Source organism: Camelus bactrianus, chromosome 3, assembly GCF_048773025.1.
Source record: "Camelus bactrianus isolate YW-2024 breed Bactrian camel chromosome 3, ASM4877302v1, whole genome shotgun sequence".
NCBI lineage: Eukaryota > Metazoa > Chordata > Mammalia > Artiodactyla > Camelidae > Camelus > Camelus bactrianus.
The window spans coordinates 70,614,701-70,631,989 of NC_133541.1; positions in this window are offsets into that span (position 1 = coordinate 70,614,701).

Consider the following 17,289-nt stretch of genomic DNA (forward strand, 5'->3'; position numbering starts at 1 on the left):
CCACAGGAGAGGAGAAGGAGAAGTAAAATGTGCCACCGAAGTCCTGGCCAGAGTTACAGCAGTGAGACACAAGAGAGAGCAAGAGATTATGGGCTCCACAGACAAAGAGAAAGCCGAAAAATCCCCTCTAACTAGGAATCTAAATGGATGAGTCCAGAGAAGACACATCCATAGAGAAGATGAGAGGGACCTCCAGAATCTCTAGCCAGGCTAATTAGTGAAGGTCTTTCCTGTCAAAGCCAGTCTGTAAAGACTGAGAGGTGGCTCTTTCTTCAAATGCACACACCAGTGCAAGGCTACAAGGAACATGAGGAATCAGGCAAACATGTCACAATCAACAGAACAAAATAAATCTCCAATAACTGACCCTAAATAAACTGCAGATGAGGAATGAGGTCATCATCATGGTGGAATAAACCTGAAGAAGCAAGAAGGAATCCTTCCCTAAAGCTTTCAGTATAACCACAGCCCTACCAACACCTTGAATTTGATCTTCTAGCATCTCAAACTGTGAGAGAATAAACTTCTGTTGTTTTAAGCCATCCAGTTCTTAGTAATTTGTTATGGCAGCTCTGGAAGGCTAAGACAGTTTATTCAACAACAGAAGCAGAAGAAACAATTCCTACCTCGTTCTGTGAGGCCAGCCTTACCATAACACTCAATCAGGCGAAAACTTTATAAAGGAAGAAACCCACAGACAAGTAAGTTCATGAGCACAGCCCGAAAATCCGAAATAAAACATCTGCAAGTGAGTCAAAAATTTTAAGAAAAGGATTATGCACCATGACCTAGTCATATTTATGCAGAGAAGTAAGGAAAATTCAACACTCAAAAAAAAAAAAACCAAAAAAAAACTAAACCTCAATGTAATTTACTGTATCAACTGGCCAGAGAGAGAGAGGAAAAACATAATCATATCAACTGATGCAGAAAAATCACTCGACAAAATTCAACACCCATTTATGATAAAAACTCTCAGCAAACTAGGAATAAATGGAAACTTACTCCCTTGTTAAAGAATGGCTACAAAACACCTCATATGAGCTGTGTGATTCCTAGAATGAGCTCATATGATTCCTAGTGGTAACAGATTGAAAGCTTCCCCCTAAGATTGGAAACAAGGCAAGGATGTCCTCTCTCACTATTCCTCTTCATTTTATTGGAAGTTCCAGCTGGTACAGCAGTACCACAAAAAGAAAGAAAGGAAGGAAGAAAGAGAAAGAAGGGAAGGGGAGGGGAGGGGAGGAAGGAAGGAAGGAAGAAAGAGAAAGAAGGGGAGGGGAGGGAGGGAGGGAGGGAGGAAGGAAGGAAGGAAGGAAGGAAGGAAGGAAGGAAGGAAGGAAGAAAGAAAGGAAGGAAAGGAATACAAAGTATACAGATTGAAAACAAAGAATAAAAGTGCCTTTGTTTCAGAGGGAGTGATTATCTATTCAGAAAACTCAGAATCTATCAAAAACCTCTTGAAAGTAATAATCAGTTAAAATAAACTCATAGGAAACATGTAAGGTAAACATACAAAAGCAAATTACTTTCCCATATACCAGCTATGCAGAACTAAATGTGAAGTAAAAAGAATTTATAGATACAGTGCCAAAATAAATGCATTCCAAGGAGAAATCTAGTAAAATATATACAGGATCTGTATGCTGAAAACAACAAAGCCCTGATGAAAGAATTCAAAGAGAATTTACATAAATTGAGTTACTTCATGCTCATTACTGGAAGATTCAAAATGTTAAGATGTTGGTTCTTCCCAAGTTTATATGTAATTCACTGCAATCCCAATACAAATTCCAGAAGTTATTCTGTGGATATTGACAAATTAAGCATAAAGTTTATATAGAAAGCCAAGACCCAGAGCAGTCAACACAATACTGAAGAAACAAAGTCAGAAGACTAACTGTACACAACTTTATAAGAGTTATTATAAAGCTGCAGTAATCAAGACATCGTGGTGTGGGCAAAAGAGGAGACAAACAGATCAGTGAAACAAAATAAAGAGCCCAGAAATAGACCCACACAAACACAGTCAACTGACGTCTGACAAAAGAACAAAGGTAATTCAACAGAGATAGCTTGATTTGTTGAACAACTGATGTAACTGATGATGAAACAACTGGGTATCCACAACATTCCAAAAAAAAAAAAAAAGAAAGAAAGAAAAAGATAAAAGAACCTAGACGACAGACCTCACATCTTTCACAAAAATCAACTGAAACTGAATCATAGACCTAAATACAGAACACAAATCTACAAAACTTCTAGAATAGAACATGGGGAATTCTGTGAGTTTGACGATGACTTTTTACACACAATACTGAATGCACAATTTATAAAGGAAAAAAATCTGACCAGCTGTACTTTTTTTAAATTAAAAACTCCTGCTCTGGAAACTCTTAGGAGAATGAAAAGACAAGCCACAGAAAGGAAGAAGATATTTGGAAAACATGTATCTGATAAAAAATACTTGTATCCAAAATAAACAAAAAACTCTTAAAAGCCAAATATAGTAAAATGGACAACTCAATAAAAAGTAGGGAAACTAACTGAACAGACACCTCTCCCAAAATATATTCAGATAGTAAATAAGTATACGAAAAACTGTCCAATATTGTGTCCAATATTGTATGCCATTAAGAGATTTCAAATTAAAACAAAAATGAGATACCACAATCTACCTATTAGAATGACTAAAATCCATAACACTATGAAAGCAAATACTGGTGCTGATACACAACAATAGGGATTCTCATTTATTGCTGGTGAGAATGCAAAATGGTATAGCCATTTTCGAAGACTGGCAGTCTTTTTACACAGCTAAACATAATTTTAACGTGTTCCAGCTATTGTGTGCCTAAATATTTGACCAAATGGTCTAAAAACGTATGTACACAAGAAAATCTGCACTATGGATGTTTATGGCAGCTTGATTCACAATTTTCAAAACTCGGAAGCAACCGACTTGGCCCTCAAGAAGTAAATGTATAAACAAGCTGTGGTATATCCACACTATGGTATATTATTCAGTGGTAAAAATAAAATGGGTTATCAAGTCACAAAAATATATGAGAAAAGCTTCAATGTATATTTCTAAGTGAAATAAGCCAGAATGAAGAAAGTCACATATAGTATGATTCTATGTGACATTTTGAAAAAGGCAAAACTGTAGGCAGTAGAAAGATCAATGGCTGTCAAGCACCTGGGATGTGAGGGGAGGAGGGATGAAGAATTGAAGCACAAGGGATTTTTAGGACAGTGAAACTGTATGATTATGCACATAAGTATGTTTCTGTACAGTGCTGTAACGGTGGATACACGACATTATACATTTCCCAAAACTCACAGAACTACAACACAAAGAGTGAACTCTAACGTAAGCTATAGACTTTAGTTAATAATAAAGATTGGTTCATTAATTGTAACAAATGTACTATTCTAATGAAAGATGTTAAAATGGATACTGCAAGGGAAGGCCGAGGGTGTATATGGAAATTCCGTGCTATCTGCTCAGTTTTCCTATAAACATAAAACTGCTCTAAAACATAAAGTCTATTAATAACAAAAAATTACAAAATATTGGCTAACAATATACCCTTTCAAAATGTTTCAATGGACAGTGACTTGTTGAAGACTGAGATATCTTTCGATAAAAACTTTATTTCAGCCAGTGTTTCCCCAACTTATTTGACAGTATCTTTGTAATTTAGCATAATGCCCACTTAGAGCAAAGATACTCTTGTACCATGCAATATATATTAAAGCACTGTGTTGCTTCTTCACTCGCATTACATGTTCCTAGGTGGAACAACCAGCTCATGAAAAATAAGAGATGGTCGATATCCTTTTTATCTGCACTCGGGCATCTTGCTGAGTAAGGCATCTCCATATGGCAGTTACTCTAGCAGTGGTTATTGACATTCCAGAAGCAACAGCTGTCCCAAGACCTTTGCAAATCATTCCTTTCCTTCCTTTGTCTATAAACTTTTAGCTTCCAAAAGTACCACTTTTATTTACTATTTATTGATTGGCCTGTGTTTCTTCTACTTCCGTCTCACTGTAATCTGGTAGCAATTTCATCTCATGGTGAATGGAATAACATCTATGTTTCTGAAACCCTTCAACTCATTAGCAGTGGCGTGAGTAAGGAGACAAAGCTACCTGAACCTAGTGCTATCACCGAGGCACGCTTTTGCCCTCCGCCCTGTCTATAACCTCACCAGTAAGTAATTTGTGTATCACTTGTATCTCTGTGTAACTTCTGACTTCATTCTGGTAATCTGCTGAATGCAGTATGCTTCTCTGTTACACTGCAAACCACTGTGCACCTGTAAAAGGCCTTTCTTGAATTCACAGATTTTCTCACCTCGTATTTTTAGTGTCAGAAATCCCCGCCCCAATGTGCTTAGTCAGGCATTTTATAACCCTTGTGTAAATGACTCTCTCTTCTACCTGAACCTTCTCTTAGGACAGCCATGCATATGACACAGCCACATATTGACTGAATTTCCTTTAATTCTAAGGTCAAAATTTATTGATTTAGGAGAATTGAGAGCAACTGTAAACTAGCAGAACCATGCAGCTTGATTGCCATTAGGATTCAAACCAATCTTAGTTACTGTAATCAGAGCACACCACTCTCCAGGGAGCAAGCTGTCCTATCATTATTGCCGACAAACTTAACAACTGCTTCCCCGGCATTTTAAGATTTCATACTAAGTTGATCTTTAACAATTGAGACATTAAAAGTTTTAAAAAAATAAAAATAAAAAGGAAAGAAAGGAAGAAAGAGGAAAAATCCACTACCTTCATTCTAATGAACACATTCAAATCATGTGGGGAATCAACCTGGTGACTGGAAAAGGAAATTGACTAACCCCAAATATGTGAATTGAGAATATAGAGGGAAATGTATAATTAAAGGAAATGAGAGCAGCAAAATAACCCAAAACCATCCAATATACAATCTAATTATACCCAGTCCTATCCTTCATGTGTCTACTTCAAAATTTCACTCCCTCATATTATTTAGTTTGAGTAAATATGTGTAGGTAACGGCTAATTAAGTTCGGGAAGAAACTCTTGAAGCAACCAGTTGTGTAATGGTTTAGTTTTCGTTTTGAAGTGGATTGCAAACTCTAAAAATAAATGCAGACACATCAGTGGATATAAAAGAATATAGTAAGATCACCGTGGAGACAATACTTAAATAATGATTTTAAATTTGGCCTTTTCTAACACTTCCGAGATAATGATCTCTTTGTCTAAGAAGAATTTCCTTGGTTTAACTTTAAGTCATACTGTAAACACTCTCTCACTAACATGCATTCTTCTACAATGAACTTTCAAGAGCAGACCATTCTATTAGTAATTTTCCCAAGTATTTCATCACTCTCATTACCATCATAATTAACTCCTACTGACTTTGCCCACATCTGTTTCATTAAACTTTTTTTTTTTTTTAGGATTATAGCTGCCAACGTGTTCCAATTTTTGAAAAATTTTGAGATAAAATTATCATGTTCTTGATAACAGCTGAATTCTCTCCACATCTATTTGAAAGAGACAAATAGAGATGGCTATCCTTTCTACAACTGCTCAACACAACAAATGTGCAGATGGTTGAATCAAAATAGTAATAGTCAAAATGGTAACAATAGTAACAATAATCTCATGGGATGCTTCTATGCTCTACACACTTCATACGTTTTTACATCCATCTTTTTATCCTCATAATAACACTAAGAAATGGAAATATATAAGGACAAAATTAATTCTTCCATGAACACACATAGCAAATCAGAAGCAAAATAAGCATTATAAAACAGATCTTTGTTTCTTTTACAATTACAAACACTACTTCAAAAAGTGGATATTAACTTTTTTTATTGGAACCCATAGTTTTCCAAAATATAATAAGAAAGTATATCACAAACAGGCTGCAAACCATAAGGATAGATACTACCATGTTCACAATATGAGCACACTTACTCAATATTAAGAAATATTCAGCTGGTAGAGGCAGCATTTTCAAATCAGAGAATCTAGATTTACAGATTTAAATTTATGAAGCAATTTACTCAATGATTACTCAGATTAGTTGAGTAAAATCTGCATTTATGTCTTTTAAATGTAATTTTGCTTTGTAATAATGTATCAGCTTGGTCAACGGTTTCTTTCATGTTGTTTGTTTCTTTTTGGCATTACATTTCCAGGTGACTATATCCTTGTCCTGATGTAATATAAAAGTTATTTCTACATTTGGGCCTTTCAGAGTAGGTTTATTCTTGATAAATAGAAGTTTTCTTTAATTAGAATAAGTTTCATATTTAGAATTTCCATAGCAATAACTGTAGCAGAGACAAATATTCATAGCACCATTCCAGGCTCAAGAGAAATACCATAATTGAGTGTGTAAGTTAGACCTGTAAAGGTCCCATTATATCATCTGTAACGCAGGAAATTAGTATCACAAATTATATCTCATATATAGGAATTTAATTATTTGCTTAATAGCAAAATGTGGTGTTGACCCTGAGGGAGGAATGAAACAAAATGACCTCTTTGAACTCAGAGAGAGCACAGACTCCTCTTTATGTAAGGCCTAGCTTTACTGCCTATGATAGCTCTCGATCCCATTAAAATGCTTGAAGCATATTGCTTATGTGTGGACTGGACAGTGTTTTGAAAATAACCAAATCCAATTCTCCATGGTCTATGTTCCTTATCTTACCCCTGACCTAAGACACCTTCATCTATCTTCTACAGTTGCACTCGTTCTGTTGAAGGTAGTTTCATCATGAGTGTCTGTGAGTTATTTTGAAACAATTGTTATTGTGGTAATGTAATCACTGAAGAGATTATGTTAGGCTCTGTATTTGGTTTTGAAGAATAGACCAGTGTTTGAAGAAGCCAGAAAAGAAGTATTTTGCTTTGACACAATGCAATGAGACACACCATGGCTTCTTAAGGAGGACTGAAAACAGTTAGGGAAAAACACCACTGTCTGTATCTCAGTCTCTCAATCATATTTTCCCCTGAATTTTGTCATGTGTAAAACAGCACTGACAATGTAATCTTCCCTGCAGTGACTTTGTGAGGTATAACTAATGATGCTAAATCATGCTGAAAAAAAAAAACCACAAGAAAATAAACAAAGCTTTATATTTAGTATAAGTTGTGACAATAAGGCAAGGGCATCAGCAAAGTCTGAGCAATTCCCACATTTCCACTTTCATATTTTGGACTATTCCATGTTTCTTTCTGAGCATATATAAAACTGGCCAAGATAAAGGCTATAGGAACATTTTCTTGTGCCCCTAATACATCCATGGTGAAGCTTGTTTTTCAGTTTCACAAAGGGAAAGACATCATTCCCTCGATTCATTAATTTAAAAATAGGACACAGGAGTTGAGTTACCTGATAGATGAAGGAAGAATTACAGGATGCTCTGCAGATGTCAATTAGAAATATTTGGCACAGTGTTATTTCCTGCCAATGCAAAATGCTAGAACTGAAGAAGACCAAAATTAAACTGTAAGGGTTTGAAGAAAGATTGGAAACTTTTACGTAAAATACTTGATGGAAAAAACATCTGTGACAAGATCATTTGGCTGCTTGTAAGGGAAATACTGTTTACCTGGAAAATGTTAATTTTATTTTCATTAGCAGGAAGAGACAGAAGATGCTTACAACAATAGAATTTATAAGTAGAATGCAATTAATTTTTATTCTGGATGAGAGGCTTTTTATTATTCTGAATCTAGGACAGAGTAGTTTGCACCTTAATAAGACTTCCTTAAGGACTTTCAAGAAATCAGAATGGCATATATTCTTGCTGCTTTTTATAAAGTTACTCATCGGACTATTTTTCCATCTTGGTGGTTCTTTTCAATATAAAACCACTCTTACCTCATCTTTTCCTATTTTCCCATAAAAATAGTAAGTTTATTAAATTTTATAATCATTCAGGGATCATTATTAGATATATTAGCTTATCACCTGATAATCATTATGTACTAAAATTAGCCACAGTATAGCAAAAAACAAGCACATACACAATAAAACAGAAACTTCTAAGAACTGATGGATATATATTTATAAGTCAGAACTTCCTAATACTGTGCATGCATAGTGAGATTAGGTTGATTTGTAAATGTATCTTACTGCATGCCCCAGTTCTTACTCCGTCGTTCAATTGTTCATTCTCTCTCTCTCTTCCTCTCTCACCTCTCTCTCCCTCTCGTGGATAGGGATCTCATATGAAGCAGCAAAAATATCACAGTGTCTTATTTTAAGGTCAGAGGCATACCAGGAAACTGTCTTATTTCCTATTAGATAGCGTAGTTACCATTATTAGAGATAGGACTCAAGGAAGTTCATTTCTTACATTACTCTTTATCTCACATATTTGGTTACATGACAAAGGGGAAATAAGGTGGCAGATGTAATTGAGCTCAATAATCAGGATATCTTAAAATAGGGAGATTATTCTGGATTATTTGGATGTGCCGAATATAACCGCAAGAGTCTAAAAAATGGATGAGAAAGGCAGAATAAGAGTCAACGTGGGTGTAATATGGAATGATAAAGAATCACCTGGCCATTGCTGGCTTTGAAGATGGAAAGGGAACCATCAGTTAAGGGTTCTGAGCAGCGGCTACAAGCCAGAAACTGCAGGGAAACATTTTCCCTGAGAGCATCCAGAAAGGAATGCAGCCCTATCAGTACCTTGATTTTAACCCAGCAAGGTTTGTACTGGACTTTCAATGCACAGAACTATAGGAAGACAGATTTTTGTTGTTTTAAGCCACTAAGTTTGTGATGATTTATTACAGCATCAATAGAAACTAATGCCCTGGCCACTATTGTGTCATAACCACTCTAAAATAGAGGGCTTAACATGCTCAGGCTGAACAAAACCACAACCTGATATAATGAAAAGTGGGTTATATACTTCAACAAGTAACAAAATCATTTTCACGAACCCTAATCATTTCTATTGGTCAAGAAGTGTGTGCGTGTGCGCGCGCACACACACACACACATTCCCAGGATACAGTGCTTGAGGAGCTGACTATAATTTTTCTGTGTGACTTCCACCTGATTCCTCTTTCTTTGTTACCATGTACACGTAAAATCCTGGCAGGGAGGAAACTTACACACACATAATCTTCCCTATCCTTCATTAGCATCTAGGAAATTATTTAAAAGATAGTTGAAAAAAATGTCTCTTCCTGATAACTTGAAACAAATGAGAGCCCTTTTTCTTGTGCCATCTTTTCTCCTCAGTATTTGTTTCCTCATTTTCTTGAGGGCAAGGGCTGCTTGTCTCTGACAATCTTTAGACATACTTCCCATTGTGCCCAGTATTTTTTCAGAAATCATCAAAGATAAGATGATTGGGTTTACCTGCTTAAACAGTTATAGCTAATAAAAACAAAAGGAAAAATATTATTGCTCAATATCTAAATAATTCACTCTTCCCTGGGTTAAAACAAGGAAAAGTTATATAGTATGCAAATTCTTTTTAATACAGTTATAGATGTAAATGTTCTGAATATTTAAGCTGTTTCTATTTTAACTAAACCTAATGAAGCAAAGAAAGTTAATCTCTGAACCCCTAATTAGAAGATTCTCCATTATTAGGTGGTTGTGATTTACATCTTCATATAAGAGTGATACATTGCTGACATTTCATACGACTCACGGCTGCTGCCTATTTCTAAAAATAGGCACTTTTATGTTTCCCTAGGCAATTCTTTACAGATCATTAGGAATATCCTCAGAATAATTAAGACATATTAAACCTAAACAATATCTAAAGAAAAGCACTGGCAAGACCTCCTTATCCAAAAGCACGGAATTTAGGCCAGTACAGTACTATTTTATTGTCAGGCACTGAAAGTTAAGCACAGGGTTTTGGATGAAACTCTCAGGAAGTTAAAAGTAATCAGGAACAAACGTATTTTTAGAAGTGTTCTAGTGGATACGATGTGCACCTTTTACTTTCATTAAAGCCAAAATAAAGAGAAATCTCCAATGAAAATAAACATTCAGTTTTCAGTGACTGACAATGCAAATTTCTAGAAATATTTATGAAAGAATTCTGACAGTATGTTTCAAAGGCATTAAATACACTTATATACTTACCTTACAATTTAAGGGTGATTATATCTAGGTGGTAAATCACTTATATATTCTTCCTATTTCTTTTTTCTGATTTTTTTCTATAATGAACAGTTATTTCTATTATCATTCAGAGATCATTGCAATTTTAAAGAGTAACAATGATGTAAACATTTAAAAAATCTTTATAAACTATTTCCCCCTGTTTTTAAGGATGTATTTTAAATAACCTCTGAAAAAAACATATAAAATAAAATTTATTCATTTCCAATAATAATGCATTTAAAAATTACTTCTAAATTTTTTTCTCCTGAGTTTTTCTTGGCTCAATCAGGTAAAATTTTAAAAATGTGAATTAAATATTTTTGTTCCATATAGTGTACCCTTGCAAAATGACTAGAATCCATCCCTTATTTACCCTCAAGCACTGCAAAGGACTGTAAGATGAAATCCTGAAAAACTGAGTCCTGAATTCATAATGAATAGAAGCCACCATGTTTTAAAAAATTATCTAAAATACACATTCCATTTAAGTTATGGCAAATGTTATTTCTACAATCAGAATGAGAAGGCAAATACACCCCAAATTAACTACTGCTGATGAAGGCTGAATATTAATTCATATTAGTTGCTCTACAATGTATATATTTTGAAATTATTTTTTAACAATGTCATTTTTTCCCAGTCATCTCACTTTCTTCTTAAATGTACAATAGTGCCTCAGGATTTGAACAGTGATGTTAAGAAAGCATCTATCCGTAATAAAAAAAAAAATCAGTGCTTGACAAATATTTAACAAGTAGACATATCCTTCAGCCAGGGCCTTACAATTAAAAAATAAAATGTATACCTAAAAATAATTATATGCTAAGGAAAGTACATTATGACTACAATGTTCACTTCTAAGAATTTAAATACATTTTTCCAAATTAAATGTGACCTTCTAGATTTTGCTTTCTATCTAAGAAAAATAACTGCTACAGTAGCCTGATAGGCCCTATGTAAAAAACATTCTTAATATTTGTTAAAGCATAGTAATAACTAAGGACAAGAGCAACAACAAAAAGTTGAAGGGTCATATTTCAACATTCTAATGATCCAGTGAAGGAACACTAAAGGAAGGGTAAAGCTTGTCAGAGCCAGCTGTGACCTCTAGAAGCCAAAGCACATGGTCTCCTGCACTGCTGCACAGCAGAACTAAAAAGACACCTTGTGCTTTTTGAAAACACATTTGATATTCAAGGCCAGACACTGATGAGTCAAGCGTGTCCTCTTTTCTGAAGAGACTGCCAAGGAGATCCTGAGGTCATTTTGGTCAACATACACAGTGTGTGAGCAAAGGGCAGACAATTCCATGATAAATACTCACTTCCCCTGACATCTACCATCTCATCCTATTCAGTTTGAAAAGGAGCAAGAGTTTCAGCACAAATACTGCAATCAGAATGAAAAAGCACTTGGTCTGAATAAAAAAAGAAACATTAATTAAATTGTCTTCTTTTTTCAGTGAAATCTATGATAATTTTGAATGGTTTAAATATTTAATATTTTGATTCTTTTTTTAAGAACTACTAAATGGCAAGGAAATCTACATATTCATTTATTTTCATTCCTCAAACTTTGTGTGATCTAAATATTATGGAGAAAACTGAGCATGTGGAAGAGATAAATTCTTCACCCACGATTATCATACAACAATTAGACGCTGGGGTTAGAAGACAAAGAAAGACGTTACTGACTCTAAGCCAAACACTGCTCACTGACACACCACATTATCTGTTTACTGAAAGCTTCCTGTGACATAAAAGTCTTCTACCACATCACCTACTTTTTTTTTCTTTTTAACTTTTTGATGGAAGTCTAGTTTTAGGCAAGTGAGAGAAATAGAAACAAAAGGGCAACCTTATTCAGTTCTTGCTGTCTCTGTAGCAACGGCAACAACCCTTGGTCAAACACTGAGCACTGAACTTGTAAAGTTCTCCTGGTGACTATGTAATGTAATGTGATGGGTCAAAACAAACAGGGCGGTCAGCATATTTAAAGAAAACATGAAACATAAAGAGGAATGATATACTGGTTCCTGGATTGGAGTCTGTACTGTGAGATTCTGGAGCCCAAGAGTCAGGTGGGCTTTTTTGGGTAGAGATATCTCACAGGAGGAAATTGCATCCTATGCTAATGCTGTCAAAGAAAGGGGGAAAACTTGGAAGCCAGTGTGTGACTTCTTTCTCTTACGTGTCTCCTTTTCCTGTTCTTCCTGCAATATATCTTTTGCTGAAAGAAATCTTAGCTGTGATTATAACTTTATGTGCAAGTGTGTTAGTCCTTCCAGCAAGTAATCAAATGAGTTGGGTAGCCTCTCCCTAAACAGTAGTGGCTAAAATATGTGGTGTTGGAGCTAAGAGATTCTATTGTTTAACTTCAATGGCATAACAAAATACCCCCCAATTTATTGGCTTAATTAATAAATTGATATTAGAGATATTTTTAAGTGTGACTGTTCAAGGTTTTCAAGTTATCACAAAGGTTGGAAAGCTTCTCCAAGTCTTGATTTCTAGCTTGGTTTCAATTAGATACATTCATGCCTGTGAATCTCTTTTTGAATTTTGTTAACTTTTACTGTCTGCTTCTGTTTATCAGTACAGAGATCCACTAGGATTAGACTTTTAGAGTTAGAAGGAAAAGTTTTTACAGGTAGAAAGAATCACCTACAAACCTTATTTAAAATGAAAAATAAGAGTAAATAACGAAAAGTAAGTAATTAAAGATCTTATAGTATAGCCAACAGCATAGGAAATAAGTTTCATGAGGTCCAGTTCCCAGAAAAGATGACCATGGGCCAGCAAAGCAATCTGCAGCTGAAGAGACTCGGTCCACAAAGAGACTTGGGGGTAATATGTTCTAAGGGGGACACACTAAAGATACGGTCCAACATGGAGAGAGGGCTGGGGATTGCACACTATCACAGCAGTTAAGCACTGAATTGTTAGCTCACCAACAAGGGTGGGTTCTTCTAAGAAAGAAAACAAATGGAACTGTCTTTCAAATTTCAGTAAGTCCTGTAAAAAGTATTACAAGATAACCAGTGAATTATGGAACTGGAGATCTAGGTTGTATGTTTTCTCTCACAAAACTTCTGATCAGTCATTGCTTTTTATATATACCTCTCCAAAACAGTAACTTTATATTCCACATACAACTTACAAATATAACATGCAGTGTTTTACTAATGAGAAAAAGTATATCTACCTTACAAGACAAGAGTAGTTATTAGTACATACATTTCTCCACAGTTTCGAGTCCTTTACGAGAAAATGTTATAAAAACATCACATCCAGACACCAAGTTTTGAGAATTGTTGCCAAAAATGGATAAAGATTTTCAAATAGTTTGCATTGTTCATATTCTTTTTCATATTATTAAAGGGCATACGACTATTCCCAAACTAGCTTTCATTATCAATGTAATTCTCCTTGTGCATCTAAGTAGATTATTAATTAGCTGTTCCATTTATTAACCTCTCTGTTTGTCCCTTGGCAGTGACTCAAGACTCACACATAAGTACATTCTAGTGCAAACATTAAGCTGCTAGTAGCACGTCTTGATGAGGTCAGAAAAATATCTCAGAGCTAATATAATTTATTCATTCATATTCAACTTACTAAAAACTTTTAACCCTCTGGTAATGCATAATGGCCCTATATCAAGTGAATGACAACTCCTGGGTTAAAAGAAAGCAGTATTTTTCCCGTGGGAAGAAAAGATGGGACATAAGTGAGTGAGAGGGAAGGAAGAACAAGGAGAAAGGAGAAAATCAAAGCAAATTTCTTCAATTTATAAGAAAATATTTTTCAAAATATATTTTGAAATTTATTGAATACATATGAAAGCACATATTCAATATAAGCATAAACAAGAAAATATCAATTTTCAGAGCTCAGTAATATAGCCACACTGTCCTCTGGTTTTCAATTTTGGAGTAATCTCACCAAAGTCATTCTATTAATGCCTCTAATGAATGTTACGTAAGCTGTGCTGAACAAAATTTCAGAAATGGCGATCTGACTGAAATAAAGAGGTGTTTTTATTTGGGGCTTGTCAGGACTGCAGCCTGAGAGACAGGTTCAAGAAACACGTGAATTGTGTTCCACTTAACTACAAAATGGAGGAAGCTTATAAAGGCAAAAACTATAAGGCCACAATGAGTTACATGAGTTGTTTATAAAGGAGTGTAATTGGAGCTGGCAAGAAATGACGGTGCTTGTTAAGCAAGGACTGGGTGGGATCCGAAATGGTTGCATAGTTACAATGGGGAGAAAACCCTGCGACACAAGGTAGCAGCTGGCAGATGTTGTTTTAAAAATGGCTAGTGTCCTTGGGTTACTTAGGCATAGTTCACAGGAAGTTCAAGTTCTCAGTGGTACAGGGACTTATCTGAGACCTGGTCCTCAATGGCCTCCCACCCTGTCTCCATTTTTATATGCCTGAACTATGATTATTCCATTATCATTTCATTTTTTTATCAATAATCTAAAGTTACCTCATTAGTAATTATGTACATATTCTATGATAAAATAGGCATGCTTTGTTTGCACTGACTTTTTCAAAATCAGAAACATTTAATTTTTGTATTTAATAAATTGTTTGCCTTCCATTATATTTAAGAATTATATTATGTATTTAGAATCTTTCTCTATTTCCATCATTAAAAAGTCTACAAAAAATAAACACTAGAGAGGGTGTGGAGAAAAGGGAACCCTCCCACACTGCTGGTGGGAATGTAGTTTGGTGCAGCCATTATGGAGAACAGTAAGAACCTTGAGGACATTATGCTTGGTGATATAAGCGAATCAAAGGACAAATAGATTGCATAATTCCAGGGGTGTGAGGAAAATGAGGAGTTGTTAATTAATAAGCATAAAGTTTCAGTAACGCAAGATGCATAAGTTCTAGAGATCTGCTATACAATATTGTGCCTATAGTTAACAATATTGTATTGTACACTTAAAAATCTATTAAGTGGTTAGATATCATGTTAGCGTTTTTACCACAATAAATTAAAGTTTTAAAACCAAAAAAAGAAGCTAACTTACCTTACCCAGTGTGGGTCCAGGGCATCTGGCATGGGCCCCGAGGCTACAGCCAGTTCCTTAAGTACAGGCTTCACAGCACCCCGTTGGAAAGCACTGCGTTCAGCAAAACGTGACCATGCGCCCATCCGCCGCAGTGCCCATGCGCCGCTTGGCCGGTCCCGTGCGCTTAAAGCTGTTGCTCCCCTGACGACCACACGAAAGAAGAGCTCCCTCTCCGGCAGCCCTTCGGGCCACTCTCTTTGAGATACGCTCTAGCCGCTGCTGATAGCTGCGCTGAAGGGTTGGCAGCTCAGAAAGGGTGGCTGCGCCCCTTTCTCTCCAGCTCCCCCAGTCGACCTGGACCCCCGTCCACCTGGGGACTGAAGCCAGTCTGGGCCAAGGCCTCCACCCACTGTGTCTTCTCCACTTCGATCTCCCAGGCGACCAGCTGCTTGGCTTGGTAGGTGAGGGGCTTTTGGGCGGGCAGCCTGGGATGGCGCAGACCTCTTCCAAGTTGGGCTCCAGCCCGGAGACACGCTGCTTCTTGTGCGTGTGCTCCTGGCGGACAACAGGCCGTAGGGAAGCGCCGTGCCCACGAAGCCGGTCAGCTGCTGCTTCTCACCTGCGCAGTACAACTACGTGCTCTAGGGGCGAACTTAGACACGTGGTGTGCGTTACTTGCGTCTGGGTCGTGGCTTGCGTCCAGCTCTTCCTGTTTGGGGCCTTCGACTGGCTGCCAGTGAAGGGGTTCCTGGGCGAGTGGCCAGAGGCAAAGAGCACGTGAAAAGGCCAGATAATGCGCAGCTGTTGGAAGCCAGGGTGGTGGTGGGTGGCCAGCTCTAGCAGGTTGTGGAAGGCTGGCCGGTGAATCTAGAGACGCGCGTATAACACCCAGACTGAGTCCTGCAGCCACTGAAGGAGAGAGAGTGTGTGTGTGTGTGCGCGCGCGCGTGCGTGCGTGCTAGTTGTATTTTAATTTTTTGAGGAACAGCCATACAGTTTTACACAAGTGCTGTATCATTACTTTCCCAACAACAGTGCGCATGGGATCCCTTTTCTGTGCATCCTCACTAACAAATTGTCTTTTTAATGATAGCCATTCTATCAGATTTGAGGTGATATCTTATGTGGTGTGATTCTGATTTGCATTTACATGATGATTATTGATGTTAAGCACCTTTCATGTACCTCTTGATCGTATTTATTTCTTCTTTGGAAAAATGTCTATTCAGTTCCTCTGTACATTTTTTTTTAACCAGATTGTTCCTTGCTATTGAGGTATGTGGGTTACTTATACGTCTTGGATATACCACTTAGCAGCTAGGTGGTTCACAAATATTTTCTCCCATTCTATGGGTTAACTTTCATTTTTTTTATTGTTTTGTTTTTGTTTTTGCTGTGCAGATCCTTTTCAGTATGATATGGTACCACTTATTGAAGTTTTTGCTTTTGTTGCTTGTTCTTTTGGTGTTATATCCAAAAAATCATTGCCAAGACCAATGTCAAGGAGCTTTTCCTCTATGTTTTCTTCCAGGAGTTTTATGGTTTAAGATATTATGTTTAAGTCTTTACTCATTGCAACTTAATTTTTTTAGTGATGTGAGATAGGGGACTGCTTCATTTTAAAGAATGGGGCTAAAACATGGGGTATTCGGTTTCCCCAACACCATTTAATGAAGAAACTGTCCTTTCTCCATTGAGTATTCTTGGTTCTCTTGTAAAATATAAGTTGATTGTACATGTGAGGGTTTAGGCGTCTTGGTTCTGTTCCATTGGTCTCTGTGTCTACTTTTATGGCAGTACCATATTATTTTGATTACCATAGCTTGGTAGTATGGTTTGATTTCAGAAGTGCGATGCCTCCAGTTTTGCTTTTCTTTCTCAGGATTGCTTTGGCTATTTGGACTCCTTAGTGGTCCACGTAAATTTTAGAATTGTTTATTTTGTTAGTGAAAAATGCCATTAGAATTTTGTTAGGGAATTTCTTGAAGGTATAGATGTCTTTCAATAGTATGGACATTTTAGCAAAATTAATTCTTCTGATCTATAAACATGGGCTATCTTTTTTTTTTAAATAGCAGTTACTATTTA